Source organism: Sparus aurata, chromosome 2, assembly GCF_900880675.1.
Source record: "Sparus aurata chromosome 2, fSpaAur1.1, whole genome shotgun sequence".
NCBI lineage: Eukaryota > Metazoa > Chordata > Actinopteri > Spariformes > Sparidae > Sparus > Sparus aurata.
Window position 1 is genome coordinate 20,863,058 of NC_044188.1, and position 18,720 is coordinate 20,881,777.

Below are 18,720 nucleotides of genomic sequence, written 5' to 3' on the forward strand. Positions count from 1 at the left end.
TCTCTCTCCGTCTTGCTCACCCATTATCCCTTATTATCAACACTCATTCTCGCAGGACACTTCTCCGTATTAGCCAATTTAATGCATCACGATTTTATGTGAAGTGGTCTCCATGTTCGCCCCATTTAAGCTCAAGAGACTTGGAATGTGCAGGATGTTGGCAAAAGCAGCGCAGGATAACTGAGGTCAAATTCATTTCACTTCAGCCACATTCTCAGCACTCTACAGCTATGACAAAATCGTTTTTTCTTTTTTCTTTCGGTGATAAAAACGACTGAATGGTACAAATGAAAATTTGACTGAGTGCGATAAATTTAGCAGAACTTTGTTGGAAATCAAACTTCTCAACACGCTAGAAGTGTTAGTAACAAAAGAGTACCTTTACCTCAAGGACTCACCTTTAAAATAGAAACAGACAGCTAGACAACTGATCCGATCCGGCCTGATCCTAAAGAATTTGCAATCAGATCGAGAGGCACAAACCTTTGATAATCCCTTCCATAGTGAACTACTCTCATTACTCTAAAGTAAAGCCTTAATCTGATGTGATGATGACCTTACGTGGGACAAATTCAGGTGATGTCCCTTCCACCAGGGACAGAAACATTGCGGTAGAAAGGCCGATACAAGTTCTCTGTTGGAGCTCTTTAAAGATTCAAAGAATGTCGAACAACTTGATGGTGGAAACGCCTGAGAGGACGAGTTGTTCAAAGTGTTTGAAAAGATGAACAAAGCGCCAGAATCCACCTGGAACAAAAAAATAGGGAAAGAAAATGAAAATGGTATTATAAGGCAGGGAGAAGGGATAAATAGAATAGCAAATTCTTTACTGTAATACATGACAGACTGTGCGACTGTTTCGGTCGTGGGTTTCATACATGTTCTGTAATAAAACATATAGGAGCAAATTCTTATTAGGTGTGGGACACAGTCTTATCAAATAGGAGTCTGTGGTCTAATTTGTGTCAGTTTAGGGGTTCTTGACATGAAAACGGATTGAAGAAATGAAAGCATTTCCCCAGGAGATCCCCTAATGAAGGTTTTAGTCAGGGGTTCAGGATACCACCACCATTTACAGGAGTTAAACCAGACAAACCTACACAAGACTGAAAGGTCTGCCTGAGATACCTCCGTTTAAGACAAAACAGCTAATTTGTGCTTTGTAAATACTGAACGACAAACATATTAAAGATAAGCCACACATGTACTGCATCTGTGTCAAAAATGGCCTACTTCAGCTGCGCTGTGCCAGAGTCGAGTTCAACCTCTCTGACACAGCAGATGTGCCAGTGATGTGATTCATCTCTTTTGCATCCTGTTAAAAAGTGTCAAGCATAAAACCTTTTACTCTCATCTGCTCATTGATTGTGCATCACGCTGCACTCGTCGCCGTATTAATGTCGAAGTTAAAAGCCTAAACTGTGCGGCGGGTGGAGAGCATTTAATCAGTGTAAGAGACGATGCGAGGCCTGGAAACGGATAAATGTGGTGTGATACAAAATGTAAGAGGGTGAGGAAAGGGTGAAACAGAAGGAGGGAGTGAGAGAGACAAAGGGTCAGACAGGGATTAAATGGATGAGAGCACACACTGGGCTGCTACAGTGCGGGCATCCGCTTCCATACTTATCCCAGAGGGTCAGACCGCTTCACTAATGGACACGGAGACAATTGATCTCTACAGTATTACTGGAACGCATGGCATCAGGCTGCCAGGCAAACACACACACACACACACACACACACACACACACACACACACACACACACACACACATATTTACGTACTGTACATGAAAATACACACTTTGATTTACTCTCCATACACTATTTATGCATGTATGCAGCCTCACACATCTGTCCAGAAAAAGAACAAAAGGAAAACACACTGAGCTGTCAGCGTATGTACTCTCAGGAGCCAAACACACATGCGAGGGATCAGTAAAGCTATCAAACGCTTCCTGGTCGCTGGCAGGCTTCATTTAGGCGCCGTATGTACATAATTGAGGGTGTCTGAAAATAGCCCTGCGATGTAAATAATGCAGAGGGGTCCATTAAAGAAGGCTAAAACAAACGCATGGAGGGAGGAGGGGAGAGAGAGACGGATGATGACGCATGTAGGTGAATGAATGAAGATTAGAGGAAATGTTAGTGTGAGTAGTTAGTCCATACAGGGCATCTACATGGATGAGACTTTGTATGAAAAGTATTTAAAAAATGCTGCTAATTATAACGATTTTAAATTACTTGTGAGGGTCTCAGTTGCATATTTGGAATAGCAACTAAATAATTAATTTTAAATAACAAAATAACAGTTCCCGAATCATCACAGAGATAATTTCAGTCATGCCTGAAAACACTGATGACCCCTGATGAAACTATTGTTCTAATGTACCCGGTCTCTGTGCTACAGGATACAAACAGGATGTGAATTCCGGTCTCTGGAGGGAGAGACCTGTGTATGGCCCATCCACCCACCACCACCCGACTTGATCTATTCTTGCTTTTTATACTACTGCACTAGAGGGGTTACGGTTCATGGAAGTGATGCTTGAGGGGTAACTACAGTGTCAAAGTTAGAAGCCTATAAGGCAACTGGCTATGGTGCTGTATTTAACTTAATTACCTCCTTAAGCCAGTCAAGAGAAGAGCGAAAACATCTCCTCCATCAAAAAAAGCCTCAACTGCTGTCTTTTGCTCTTCCGTCAATAAAAAGTACTCCCCAGCTCAAGATAACTGATGCTGCAGTAACATCTGCACTAACGTCCTGACGAGCTGCCATCAAATGAACAGCCAATCAGTCAGTGGTCAAGATATTCAAACTTAGTGGCTGCCAGTAGCTCTCATTGGATGCTGATCGGTTCGACCACTGTGTGTTATAAAAAGTCTTGAAGCCTGTCAAGATGGACTCTTGAGATAATGATCACGTGATCTCATGAATCCAGCTCTGTCAAGATAAGCCAACCTGGTTTCAAACGGATCAATTAGCTTTGTGCAGTGAGCAGTGCAAAGTAATAATAAACTGGCACATGCAACTGCAGCACCGTTCATTCTCAGTTGTGATATTTAAGAATATTCTGTGTATTTTTAAACATTTACCACTAAGTAGTAGAGAGGAGTCAACATAACGTGAGCATGACTTACCTGGGCTGGATTTCACTGTCTGAGCTAAACTGGGTTAAATGTGGCACTCAGTATAAATTACCAGCTCAAGGTTACATTTGCCTCGAGGACAATTTGGACTGTAATTTATCTGCATTGATCCAGGAGACTTTCTTGAAAGGAAGAAAAAAAAAAAAGCAGCAGAAGCACATCAGCAGAGCAGCAGATACGGTATTCTGTCAGCGTCCACACTGTATCCACTCAGCTGCAGTACTGCTGTGCACTCAAAAGCATTTTGACAGCAGTCGCAACCCAACACACAATCACGTACTTACTTTAAAACTGGAAGAAAAACCTCAACTACAAACAACATCTTTAGGGGAACAGTGACAAACACTAACTGCACAGAGGGGTAAATCGGTTATAATAAAAGAGTATCTGTTCTATTAGTCAATGTGAGATAGAAAGCGTAAATGCAGCTGAAACACCTCCATCGTATTTTCGAGGCTCTGTTTACTCCGAAGTGCCGCGTGGACCTGTGCTGCTTGAGCACCACGACCATAATCGGCAGATAAATACATCATCAGGTTGTGCTATAAATAGAGCCACCGCAGCGCAACAGACACACATGTGTGCACGCACAAAACAGTGTGACACAGCTGGGAGGAAAAAATAAGTTCACATTTTACACACATATTCTGCATGTAAACTGCTGGAGCAAAACACATTAATGACACCTCCAAGGGTGAGGGGGGTGGAGAAAACTCCAAATGCCCAGAGTTACGTTTCCTTTGTCCCCTTCTGACACACACACACACACACACACACACACACACACACAAAACAGCAGAGTGTCAAGTACATTTCTGTTAGTGCGGACAGCGGCTCAAAGACCAGAGGATTTTCTTTTAGTGAGTGTGTTGATGAAAGCCCTCCCGTTCTTTGCACACACACACACACACACACACACACCATCTCCATCATGTGTCTCTCGTGCTCTCTTGTCCGCACCCTGCCCTTTTCCAGCAGTAGGAACAAGACTACTGTGTCCGTCTGAGTCACCTCAGTCCTCTCCCACTGGGCCCTGCATGGTCGCACCTGACAGGCCGCATCAGACAGGCAGACACTCACCCAACCGATCCGTCCACACACGCACGCACATTTGTTAGACCTGACCTTATAAAACAAACAAATATGTGCGTGAAACAACAGAAGTACATGTGTACATGCGTCTGAGATGACTCAGACAGATGGACACGGGGATAAATGTTTGACTGGACCAGAGCTGAGGTGAATATTTAAGACACCTGAAAAGGAGTGGAGGAATCACGCCTCTATTTTTACAGTCAGGATAAACACCTGATTAAAGTGAAATAAGTACAATAACCCAGCAAAAATAAATAAATCCTAAGTATATTAAATGTTGCTTGAAGCCAGACTAATCATCAGTACACTTCAAGTAATCATACTGACTGTGTTTTACAAAGGACATGATAATAATATACTTACTAAAAGTACACTAAATTAATACTTTAAGCATTTCTATTATTATTAAAAGTATGTGTGTGTACATTTTACAAAATACTTACAACAAAGTACACTTTTTGGAAGTACACTAACATACTACTTGAGGTATTGCTGAATTACTTTTTTTGTTTTTGTTACACTGAAACTGAACCCAATGACATTTATTTCGAGGTACACTTTTTAAAAGTACATTTGAAATAAACTTCATATAATCAAGCACAAAAAGTACACTTGTAATACATTTTCTATACATAAAATGTGTTTTTGATACAATAAAATATACTGATTTTTCACAAGGGGCTGTAAGAACTTTGAAAAGCAAGGAGACAAATTTTGTGGGGATCCAAACTGATCTAAAAAATGGTTCCCAATCCTCCCCCGTGGTCCGGTTGATATTTAAAACAATCCATCTTCAAGTAAAGATAGCAGTCTGGCAGTTACTGATGTTGCTGTGCACAATCTTGATCCTGATCCCAGCCGTACTGATCCATTATGTCGGTCTCAGTTCTGTACCCTCAGTTCGTTGTCACTGGTGGGAGGCATGCATCCATCTGTGTCAGATTGCTGAACTCTGCCTGCACAGATAGATTTGTCACAGTCCATTTAGCCAATAGGAAGTGTTTTCAAAGCGCCAGTTCATGATGTGTGTTAATCTGTACCCGCCCTTGTCTACAGCTGCAGTGCAGACCACACGGACTGAAACAGTGTGATAGAAATAGCGCTGTATAACTCATACAGCTAATAACTAACCGCTAACTAACTAATAACTAGTCCTTTTTACTTGTTTTTTACCTGTTGCTCATATTGTTTCTCATCTTTCTGATGATTTAAGTGGTTGTCCTTCGAGCGAACCTGTTCAGCCTGCCTTGTGATGGCTTCTTCAGAGGGCTAAATATTATTGTAAAGGTCAGGATCCCGTAGAGAGAGGAAATGCTCCTGTGTCGTGTGAAAGGACACGCTGGTGTGAAGGGTCCTTACCTCAAAGGGGAGCAGCAACGTGATTGACAGTTGCCTACAAACATAGACTGTTCATGTACACACGCACAATGCAAGTTTAAAGTAAGATATAATGTACATGTCTACAATCACACACAGTACCCGCAATGTATATCCAAAGGACACACTTCAACAGTATTGCATAAACAAAGTGACTCCCCAGTGTGTGAGGTCTTTTTTGGCACAGCCACTTACAACTCCCATATTCCCTTTCACTCTGTCAGCTCTTTTCACACGTCGAGGAGAAGAAAAGTAATGTGTACAAGGACACACATGCACACCATGAGCACGGGCGCACACATTTCTGCTGACTGCAGAGGGCAGTTACACATATTGATGGTTGTCGGTGGTGCAGCCGCAAGGCAAAGAAAAGTCTTTGCTAATGTTTTGTGTGGTAGGAAATGCAGTCCGCATGTGTGCTAAATCATATGGATAAGCACAATGCAATGTGTGCGATGGTGGGTAAACAAGGCTGTGTTGGTATCCTCCTCCTGAGTTGTTTTGTGTTTGGAGAATTCATGCAAGTCAGGGGGATCATAAGCTTTGTGTAGGACACATCTGGCTCATGTCATGTTGCAGAAACTGGGGCGAGGAAACAAAACAAAGAGGAAAGTCATGAGCTCGTTCCATTGTCATTTACAAGAACTTTTCTTCATGTGCAGTCCTCTGGCAAATGCTACTTATCATCTTATCATCAAAAGAAAGGGTTTTTTTTTTTTTTTTTTGCTTGTTGAATGGAGCCTTTCATACATAGAAGCGGCTTATTAGTGAAAACTGACTTGTTTTTATGAGGACAAATCCTGAAGCAGCAACCAGCTCGTCAGCTTCAATGTGTCCAGCTCCACCAGACATCCCGCTGTGAGCTAGAGACGTGTTAAGATCTGGTTACATCTTCAATAATGGCCATTTGTTAGTTGACTTGCAGTTACAAGTCCCAAAAAAAAAAAAATGACACTCAAACTAACACCCAGCCAGCAGGAGCATTAGCTAGGCAGCGTCTGTCCCTCCTCCCTACCGAGAGAGTGGGCTAGGAGCGAAACACAAGTGGGAGAGGAGATAAATAAAAGCTTGAGGAACACAGAAAAATAGACAAAAAGAAGCAAACACAGGGGCTCGTGTGAGTCAGAGTGCTGAAAGGATGATTTGTGGTTACATTCAGTCAGAAACCGAAAAATATATGAATACATAAGTGTGTCAGACGCAAGATGAAGGACCACCATCCTTCACAGATGAGGCGTCGATTCTGCAGTGAACTGTTGGTGGTTCCTGAAAGCAATGGATCTACATCTAGGAACTGGACCCTTAGTGATGGGCAAGTCATTTTGGGCAATAACACATGACTAATGGATGCAGGGACTGAAGGGAGGTACCAAAAGAGAAAAAAATGGGACTCCACTTCAACACACTGTAACATTCTGCTATGGCAGCAGAATGTTACAGTGAGTTACAGCTCCCAGGTCTGCTGGCTGCTTGAACAGCATGTACGTAGCGAAAACATCTTGCTTTTCATTTTCGGCCTCCATTTTTCCCGGTTAGACAAGTGAGGCCGCAGCGTCGCGTCATCTAGAGATTTGGAGTTAAAAAAATAAATGTGTTTTTGTCGGGGAAAAAAAAAACCCATACAGATCCTTCCATTTTCCTTGTCTGTCTTGTCACCAGGCACTGCAAGATGCGTACTTATGTGCCTATTGCAATCACCATGTTAAAGGAGAACTTCGGTCGATTTAAACATGCAGCTTAATTGCTCAAGCTACCCTTGACTTGCGAGTACCGAAGACGCGAACAAATTTGGTCCAGCCATTACAGAGCTCCGTGAACGGAGATGCAGCATTGAACGCTAACTGCATGGGGTCAGAACTTCACGCTGTGTTTTAAGCATCTTAACATGCTCCACATCTCACACCAGAAGTTATGCAACATCAGCAGACACCTTAGCACACAGCACTGTAGCGTGTATGACTCAAACTGAATAAAAAAGTAGTTAAAATAGTGTGTTTGTGCAAGCAGCTACTTACCTGTTTGTTGACATCCGTGTGTTCCGGTAGCTAGACCAAACTAGTCAATCCGTCGAGCGTGCACTTACTCCCTCACTGGCGGAGACGGAAACGTATTCCAGCATTTTCGTGTGTATGTTCATAATGTACATGTCCATGTTACAACCTGTCATGAGCCATGAGCCTTACAATAGCCTGTTAGGCCTGTTAAGTGCACACTCGGTGGATATGCTAGTTTGGTCTAGCTACCGGAAGACGCGGATGTCAACAAACAGGTAAGTAGCTCCTTGCACAAACACACTATTTTAACTACTTTTTTATTCATTTTGAGTCATACACGCTACAGTGCTGTGTGCTAAGGTGTCTGCTGATGTTGCATAACTTCTGGTGTGAGATGTGGAGCATGTTAAGATGCTTAAAACACAGCGTGAAGTTCTGACCCCATGCAGTTAGCGTTCAATGCTACATCTCCGTTCACGGAGCTCTATAATGGCTGGACCAAATTTGTTCGCGTCTTCGGTACTCGCACGTCAGGGGTAGCTTGAGCAATGAAGCTGCATGTTTAAATCGACCGAAGTTCTCCTTTAAGTTATCCCCCTGTTAAAAAATAAAGAAGCACAGTATGGCGATATAATGCAGCAAAAAACAAACTGTCTGGGAATCTTTCAGCACTTAGAACAGCTGAAACCATACTCAGAAAGGCCGACACAAAATCAATCGCCCCATTAAGAAATCTCTTTATTCAATACAGTCTTCACAGTTCCAGACAGGCAGAGGCTGGGCACGTGGATTCAAACACACACTAGGCTATCAAATATGCAGTAAGTATACAGCGGGAGGGAGAGGAAAGAGAGACGGCATGGCACTGAGGAGGAGGAAAGAAATGACAGGCAGTGATGAGAAGAAACTGAGGTTTAGATGGGAAACTCAAGCCCAGACAGGCCGTCACGATAGAAAGAACTAAGTACTTGTTTGAATGACGTCACCCTTCAACACATACAGTGCAGCTGTTACATCACCGTCATGTACTGTACAAAATACTAACGTTGTGCACTGAGCAGGTGATGTCGTTCAAAGTATAAAACTGATGCTGGTTGTGACTCTGCTCTACTTTTAATGCCGTTATATCACTGTAAGCCCCCCTTCGGAACATTAAATTATTAATTTTCTTCTTTTCTTCTCAGTAGAAGTCATACCCTTGCTGGTTTGGAGGCACTTTTGTTTGTTTGTTTTTTCTGACTGTAACAGATTGGACATGCACACGGCCTGCGTCTGGTTCCAGACCTCTGAGTCACTGCCCACACCCCCAGATTGTGGTGCTGTGCTTGTTGAAGGCCGTTTCTGCCGGTTAGAGAAACAGTCAACTTTGTCGGCAGGATTTTAAAACAAAGGACCTCACCCTTCTACATAGCTTTCCCTTATTTATTATCAAAGCACCTGTAGGGGTCCATTTTAGTAAATAACAACTCTCAAAAGAGCATATTTTTTGATTGACATTAAAAGAAAAATATGTTTAAGGGGCACCGTGTAGTTTTGAAGAACAAATTCAAACTCAGCATTCTAATATTTACAATAATAATGGGGTAATAACACAAACTCAGAAATATATATTTTGTCCATAAGTGAATCAACAAGCTGCTCTCAGAGGAAAATAAGGCTAGAAATACTGCAGGAAACTACCACCGCTTCCACTGAAAATAATGTCAGTAGGACTGACGCATCACTCGCTACTGGTTGAAGAGGTAAAACAAGGCTGATCTGATCTTTATTAACAGATGTCTGTATGTGAATGCAGAATCTGTAGACAATGAACAACATATATGTATCGGAAGAAGTCTGCTTTCCTTTTTTTTGGTTCATACTCCACGAAGAATTGACCAATTGCATTTGATGGAGCTTTGGTTACATGCTGGTTAACATTCTGTGTGAAGAGTTTTTTAGCTTTAAAAAAAAAAAAAGATCTGCATACATATGTAGATAAGACAAGAGCTGCATCTTAACTCCAACCACATTCTCGTGCCTTGCTGATCAGACTTTAAACAATGACTGGTGCACAGATGAGAAGGTCTTGACCCGGATATCTGTTATCTGGTTAATGGCTGGCTACACCCGGATCCCCTGAAACACTGGCTAGAGGCGAACCTGTTTGGAAATAAGTCACACTAACAAAATGTCAAGCTGAATGAATGAAGTGTAAGAAGTGGCTATTCAGTCTGATTATCATTCTTCCCTCCATGCACCACCTCTATGCTGTGCGACGGAGTTATGGGACATTGAACATGCATATAGGTGACGGAGCTGCTAGCTAACCTTGTTGCATGTTAGCATCCGTATTTGTGCTTCATCTCTGTGCAAGGACAAGATTGTTATTCCTAGAGAACTTCGAGCATTAGTCTCAATAGAAACTAACATCCATCCCCACCCCCACTTTTTCTATATCCACTGGACTGGATATACTTCACTATGTAACAAGTGCATTTTTATATCAGAAATCCAAAATATTTACAGTAATTTAACAGCACTCAGGCTGCTCATGTGGGACATTTACTGTATATGGCCTACTCTACACTCCTGGTGCATGTTCATGAATAAATCTACCACATGCAATTGCACTAAGCATGTCCTGGTCATTCATTGTGGAGCCAGTTACGGAACCCAAAACTTGCTTTGGGCGGTGCTTTGTCAGAACTGCGGCCTTGTCTTGTTACCTGAAGTTTTCTCTGTAAACATAAGTCCATTTACAGGATGTCTGTGTTCCACACCGTTTCACAAAGTGGCCGGGGGGCAGGAGTGAGCACACACTCTGTGGACCATGGTAATGGGTGGGAAATGTCAGTTCATCTGTCCGTGCTCTTCTTCCTATCCTTCCCTCCGGTGTTGGTCCGGGAGCCCTCCGCTCACACCGAGGTGAAACTCACAGACTGTGTACGTGCAGCTCGAAAACCCACCATGCCACAAATATTTCCTTTTTGTTTCTCTTCCAGTTGGAGGAGTTAGAAGCCACTGATCACGCAATTCTTTCCAGTGCTTGTACCGCAGTAAAAGAAAAGCGACTGTAGTGGATCCAGTGAGTCACTTTAGTCAGTGCATCTTTCAGATAAGACTTCGACAGTCACTGTGCAGTTGGAGCCAATAATGAGACAAAACATCGGTGAGAGGCGGTACACAGCACTCCCAGGTTGGAGCAGCAACAACATGCAGTTTTTACAGAACAAGCAGTGCCTCTCTGTCTCTCACACATGTGCACAACAAATTGTGACATCACACACACACACATACACACACACACACACACACTGGTGCACTCTTCCAAACTGACAGCCTCTGAGGCTCCCCGTGCAGGTTCTTCCTCTTGATGACTCATTTGCCTGACAGCATTTCCCCACCCCTCCGTCCTGGTGCCACTTTGTCACTTTCTGACAACCTGAAATGATGTCGAGCTGATTTTAGCATCTTTGCCACTGATTATCCTGCTGAACAAGTAGTTGAAGGAATTCACAAGAGAGGCTTGTGCCCAGAGGGTCACCGACTTAATTGCTTGGGTCAGGCAAGAAAGTCGCTGTTAGTCTTTTCTCTCTCAGGCATTTACTGTCGGACCTCCTTCTACACACTGTGACGACGCGCTGAATCGTGTTCTCCCTTTAATAGAGCAGCTCAGTGTGTAACTTGTAATGTGACTACATTTCAAATCAGAATATAGTCCTGTTTTTTTAGTTCAGGTAAATTAGTGGGATAAGCTATCAATCAGTTCTAAATTTTAAACGCAGAGCATGTCATTTCTGCAGCTGCAGCTGAATGTTGTGTGGAGAGGGCCAGGCAGAGTGGAGGCCAGATCCAAAAGACTGCTGGAGTACAGAGTCGGGTGTAGAGCCAGACCATCTGGAGGAATAAACACCCACAGTCAACAAAACAGGTTCTGCTTTGACCAGGAGCTGCTACCGACGGGAGGAGAGCTTTTAATCTTTTGAGATTAAAAAGGTGGATTAACCTTCACTTACAGTTATCAACTGCAGCAGCGATCGGCCGAGGTGACCTTCGTTGTCGGGTGTTTATGTTCTGTAATCTTAATTTACCAGGGCTGGATGGAAATGTACTTTACTTGATGAAAGCAATGTTACAGAGAGGAGAGGGGGAGAGAAGAGAGAAACTTCTAGTATTTGGTGAGTGCCGAGCACAGTGAGAGGCTGACCTGGATTCAAACACACAGACACTGCTATAGTTTACAGCTAATGTACAGTAAAGTAATCTGGCGGTGTGGGGCCAATACACATCTGTGGTGACTCAGGCACGTATATTCATAGTAGAAGTTATTTTTTAATGTTTTATTCCCATTAAGTGTAGTCCTGTTTGTCGATTTCCCTACACCAGAAGTAGCAACAGGCGAGTGAATGTATAGCTTGAGTGAACTTGTTGTAACGGGCGCACAGAGACAGGACCCAAAACGCAGGACGCAGAACTCAGAGAAGGGTTTTTAATCAAAGGAGTTCGGTACACAGGTGATCAGTCCAGACAGGCAAACAATATCCAAGAGGGTCAGGCAGAGGCAGAGTCGGAGAAAACAGGCTAAAGTCCAAAAAACCAGGAAAATACACTAGAAGCTTCAGTGAACAAAAGGCTGGAACGCTAGACAAACTAAGACGAACTGGCACCGGAGGTGGGGGAGACAGGCTACTTAAACACACAGGCGGTGAGACACAGGTGAAGCACATCAGGGCGGGGCAGGTAATCACACAGGAGGGAAGGACACAAGGACGGGAGGTGATGGACCTGGAACAGAGACAACACGGTGAGAACCAAAATAAAATACAGGAAGCACAGGAGAGGAAGTGACAAAATAAAAGGGGAACACTTAGCTGGGCGACGTGACACTTGTGGATCATTCCGGGTTTGAACAAGATTGAAAACATTTGGGACAGTGAAAGTACACAATCGAAAATATATAACAAAGGTCTCATCATTTTTACACATTTCAATCCAGAATTCTTACATATCATATAGTTCAGTTAGATTTAACATTTAAGATTACAAAGAAAATGATGACTGCAACCAATGATCACTCGTTCCTTCGCAATGCTGATTAGTTAAATAGCAGTTAAAGGCTGTGGTGATTTAAGCAGAGTAATTAATACCTATTACTCTAATGACTGTATTTTATTTTATGCACACGCTGAGTTTAAAGAGGCTTCAGTATTACTGAAGCAGAAAACCTCATAGTGAGTAAATGCTGGCCTCGTTGTGTTGTCTTGTTCAACATATTCTAATAGAAGCTCTCTGCGTGCGGAGATATACGATTGTGAAGCATAAGCCACAAGAAAAAGCAACCATGCATCACATAAATGGAGCGAGAGGTGAACAAGTGAGACGGTGCACAGATGGAGGGAATGTCAGACAGGAAGGAAAATGGAGGGATGAAGGTTATCAAACTTAATCAAGATGGAGAGCTAAGTCAGCAGAAGTTACACAGCGAGAGGGGAGCTCCATCACCGGACTGTCGGGCCGGCAATTTTAACGAACACGGGCACTTTTTGGTTTTTCCTATTTTCTCTTCTTTCCCCTTTTTCTCCTTTTGGTTTTCCTGGTTCCATCAATTCAGACATAATGGAGGAAAAAAGGAAGAACCACTTTAATTTGAGAAGAGAAGAGAAGAGAAGAGAAGAGAAGAGAAGAGACTCGTTTTGGCAGGTACTGGAGAGAGACCTGGCACCACACTGAAGCCCGACTAGCACAAATACTGCCAGAAGGGCCGTGTGGCTCATTCTGTGACGCTGAGCTGCCATCCTGATTTCCTAGCACCTGATGAAAAGGCGGAACAAGCGATGCTCTCTGTCACAGTGCCCCCTTAGCCCTACTTACTTGAAACTCTCTCTCTCTCTCACCCTCTTCAGACCTGACTAAGAGATCACTTTTACATTAATTGGTTAGTTGTGCACTTACAACTAGCAGGAACAGGAACTTATAACGGCTGGAAAATGGATTACTTGTATTGAAGCTTAATTGGCGAAGTTTCAGGAGCAGGACCACACCTCAACAGCGCCAACTTCCGCATGTCCATAAATAACCACCTGACCCTCTCCTCTGCTTCGCTCTCGTATTCGTTCACTCTCGTATCCAGCAGTACGAGAGTACGCGACTTCGCCTCGAGCACAGCAAACTTTTGCATGAGCAAACAGCAGCCTTCAACTTACCTCAACATGGATTTCGTTTCCCTATCCCCGTCCGACGACGATCTTCTCCATAGAGATCAGGACCATAATTCACCAGAAACCGACGTTACCTCCGTACCCGAGACTCCGACTTCAGTGGCCCAAACGATGTCCAGGACGCGAGCGACTTCAAAGACAACCAATTCAGTCTCATCCATGGTACGTATTCCGCCTGGTTCATCTCTGCTCAATCTCCAAGGCTACCATAGCTCGCCCGACGAATCCTCCGTGTCTCCCAGCCCACCTCCTTCAGCAGCTAAGAGAGGACGAGGAAATTCACGGACGGAACGTCGCCGTCGCAGGAATTCGCCGACCCCTTCGCCTCCGAAGATCACTCCAGCCACCAGCCGTCGTCCCGACTACACTGGCCGACCAACTCGCCGGTCGCAGCGTCATCATGCTCCAGCGAGATCCCCAGACCAGCCTTTATCTTCAAACATCTCCGACTGGAAAGTAGCCACACTCCAAAAGGCATTAAAGGATAAAGGGATCAAGTTTTACCGAACGGACAACAAAGCTAAACTCTTCTCCACACTCATGGCCGCTCGTTCCGGCAACACCAGACCATTTCCGGGTGACGTCATCACGCACATCCCCACAAGCAGTGACGTCGGCGATTCCGTTAAAGGGACAGTACAATCATTCAGCACAGCCCAAAGAGAGCGGCAGCAAAAGCAGAGACCGAGATCTTCTGCTAGATACACCACCTCTCGTCATCATTATACTCCAGAGGGAGCTCCCAGTTGGCTTCCAAGACCCTCCAACTTCAATCAGGATCACCACCATCAGCCACAGCAACCTTCAAGGGCAAGCGCCACAGCCACCATCCAGCGCCAGCCATCACCGCAGCTAACCTATGCGGGGGCACCCGGCACAGGGATGCCGGCGCCCCCCGCGGCCTACTGCCAGCAAACACAGCAGCCCGTTTCAGCGGGGGCCCCTGGCACCGGGATGCCAGCGCCCCCCACTGTTTTGTTCCAGCAACCACAGCAGCCTTTTTCAGCCGGGGCTCCTGGCACCGGGATGCCAGCGCCCCCCACGGCTTTTTACCATCAACAGCAGCCCGCCGCAGCAGGGGCTCATGGCACAGGGATGCCGGTGCCCCCTGCTGCTTACTGCCAGCAAACACACCAGCCTGTTTCAGCGGGGGCCCCTGGCACCGGGATGCCAGCGCCCCCCGCTGTCTTGTTCCAGCAACCACAGCAGCTTTTTTCAGCCGGGGCTCCTGGCACCGGGATGCCAGCGCCCTGCGCCGGGATACAGGGATCTAACATTTCCCAGCTTCAGCAGTTCCAGCAGCCCTGGTCAGCTGGGGTCATTGGCACCGGGATGCCAGCATCCGGGTTTCCACCACAGCAACTGACCTCCAACTTCACTCTGTCCACAGCCAATCTTTCCGCCCACCACCCCAACATGTTCATTTCCCGTCCTTCCCCAGTTCCCACCAATCTTCGTAGGCAGATTATCGACGGTAATTACATCGACCTCGCTCTCCTTATTCTGCCTTCCCTACATCAACAACCTGCAGACAGATTCATTGAAGGTCACGAAGGGTGCCCCCACTATAAAGTGAGGGCACCCACACATTCCAGAGAGCTTACTCCTACAGAGTTCGCTTACGCCTTCTCACTTTACCTAGACGTCCTCTGTTCCAAATTCCCCATGCGCCGCAATGAACTAGACGATTACCTATCAATCATTCTCAATCTGGCCCTCCGCTTTGGCGGCAATGGTTTTTACCAATACCACAAACACTTCGCCTCCGAAGCCGCAGCCCGCCTCTCACAGTTTAACGAGGCCACCTACTGGGGCACACTCGACAACGAGGTTTACTGCCGCATCTTCGCCGCCCGCGCAGCCCTCACATGCTCCCTTTGCGGCGCCCCATCTCATCCAGCTTCTTCCTGCTCCATCCCCACCCACACCGAGCCGTACCAAAGCCGAACGAGAGTTTCAGCATTCTCTCGCTTGTCGTCGGCAGCTCCGCCAGCACACATAACCCCTAAACAGGCGACATCTGCACCTCCTTCCAACTTTCCCATTACCAAAGGCATAGATAAAAAAGGCAGACCAATATTACACCAAGGAGGTCGTTCCATCTGCAACAACTTCAACAGCACCGGATGCAACATGTCCCAGTGCCGCTTCCTCCACGTCTGCTCCTTCTGCGGCGGGGGCCACGCCCGCCCAGCATGCCCGCACAACCCTACCGAGCTGAAGCCAGGTGAGCATTTATCTACACCCATCAACATTGCAGCTTTAGCAGAGGCACTTCGTAACCACCCTGACCCAGCTTTCGTTCAGTTCCTCATTAAAGGATTTGAAGAAGGTTTCCACCCCGGACTTTCCACACAACCATCCATCTCCTTCGAGATTAAAAATCTTCAGTCAGCCATATCCGAGCCAGAATCAGTCGACCGCCTGCTAGCTAAGGAAGTTAAGGAAGGCTTCATGATCGGACCGTTCGTCCATCCTCCATTTCCTAACTTCCGCATTAGCCCCCTAGGTATCGCAACCAGAAAATACTCCGGCAAGAAACGCATCATCATTGATCTTTCAGCACCCCACGGCAGTACCATTCCCAGTATCAATAGCTTGATCCCGAGTGAAGACTTTTCCCTTCACTACGCCACCATCAACCATGCCATCGCCCTGATCAAACTCGCCGGTAAAGGGTCGTGGCTCTCTAAAACCGACATCACCAGCGCCTTCAAAGTCCTCCCGATCCACCCCAATTTCTGGCGTTTCTTTGGCGTCCGCTGGCGCGGTGCATACTACTTTGCAGTCAGGCTCACCTTCGGCTGCAAAAGCAGTCCCAAACTCTTTGACACCCTGTCCGAAGCCCTTTGCTGGATCCTGTCCAACAACCACGGGATACCATACCTCGTCCATCTCTTGGATGATTTTCTCATCATTTCCCCACCGTCGTTACCACCCGCTTCCGGCCTGGTCACTTTGACTTCAGTCTTCTCCGACCTCGGAGTTCCACTGTCCGCAGAAAAAACCGAAGGCCCCTCCACATCCCTCGAGTTTCTCGGTATCAACCTCGATACAAACAAGTTCCAGGCTTCACTACCGGTCGAAAAGCTCAATCGAATCAGCCTCCTGATATCCAATTTCCTCCACGCCCCAAGCTGCACCAAACGTCAACTTCTGTCCCTTCTGGGTCACCTCAACTTCGCCCTACGCATCATCCCCCAAGGGCGAGCCTTCATATCCCACTTACTATCCATTGCTTCTTCCGTTCCATCACTTTTGACTTCCATCTCCCTGGATAGCTCAAGCCGTGCCGAACTCCGTCTGTGGCTCAACCTTCTCACTAATTGGAACGGAATCACTTTTTTCTACGACGACCAACTGACCCACCCACAAGATATCCATCTGTACACCGACGCCGCCCCCTCAGTTGGCTTCGGGGGTTTCTACGACGGAAGATGGTTCGCAGCAGTATGGCCCCCAGAGCTCGCAAACGAATGCCAGGTCGCTTCCTCCGCGCTCTTCGAGATCTACCCCATACTGGCCGCCGCCATCTTGTGGGGACATGAATGGTCCCGCAAGTCCATTCTCATATACTCCGACAACCTCGCAGTTGTAGACATAATTAACAAAGGACGCTCCAACTCCCCTTCCATCATGCCATTCACACGGCGCCTCATCTGGCACTCCGTTACGCACCAATATGTTCTCCGTGCAGCTCACGTTCCCGGTCACGCTAACACCATCGCTGACTCTCTTTCCCGCTTCTCGTTTCAGAAATTCAGAAGCTTGGCACCTCATGCCGACACCTTCCCAACTCCAGTTCCTCCATATTCAGCATTGACTTTCAACTTGTAAATCCAGCGCTTATACCCCTGATAAGCGAATCCCAGAGCTCCATAATCAACAGCCTTTCACCCTCAACCCTCTCTTCATATTGGACAGCTTGGAAAAGCTTCCAAAACTTCCACAACCAATACAACATAACCTTTCCATCGTTCGATCTTATCACCTTGACTTCTTACATCACTTACGCACATTCCACCATGGCCATCAAAACACATACCATCAAAGCGTACCTTAGTGGTATCAGCTTCTTCTCCAAGTTAATAACCGGCAGTTCGAGCCTAACCCCCAACCATCCCCAGATCACTTCCCTCCTCAAAGGACTCCTGCGCCAAGAACCAGCAAAAAACCCTCGTCGCCTTCCCCTTACCGCCGACTTGCTGTCCACCTGCCTCCACACAATCCGTTCCGGGTATGGCACCCCTCAAATCGCTCAAACCCTGGAAGCCATGTTCCTACTAGCCTTTTTTGGGTTCCTCAGATGCTCCGAATTCACCTCCTCAACCACTCACTTCAACCCAAGCCGCCATGCCTGCATTTCCGATTTATCTCGCTTTTCAGACGACACCATGGTGTTCCACTTAAAGCGATCAAAAACCAATCAATTTGGTCCTCCTACACCCGTCTTCTTCTTCAAGGTACAATCACCACTAAATCCCTTCAAAACCCTCGCAAACTTCTTGTTATTCCGTAAATCTCAGAGCACCTCGACGACAGATCCTCTCTTCATCTCCGAATCCGGCCAAGTTGCTACTCGTTTCTGGTTTCACCATCACTTTCGCCACGTGCTCTCATCGTCCGGCATCTCGCCCGACAATTACTCCGGGCACTCCTTTAGAATCGGAGCTGCTACGTCAGCTTCCCGCAACGGCATTCCAGAACATTTCATACGTCTCATGGGCCGCTGGTCCTCCCAAACGTACCACCGATACATCCGTTCGGATCTCAAAGATCTCAGATCCGCTCAATCCCTTCTAAATTAACAGGAGATTTTGGGGGTCCGTCGCTGCCCGGGAGCGGCGGCGGATTCTCCGCAAGAAATCCCCACAACGCACTCGAGAACACTCAAGAAACAAGAT

General features: G+C 46.0%; 1 protein-coding gene across 3 annotated transcripts in view; it reads left to right on the plus strand.

Annotated features, from left to right (window-relative positions):
• The window catches only part of sphkap (SPHK1 interactor, AKAP domain containing), a 119,781-nt gene that overhangs the window by 38,598 nt on the left and 62,463 nt on the right, over nt 1-18,720 (plus strand). The window lies entirely within an intron of this gene.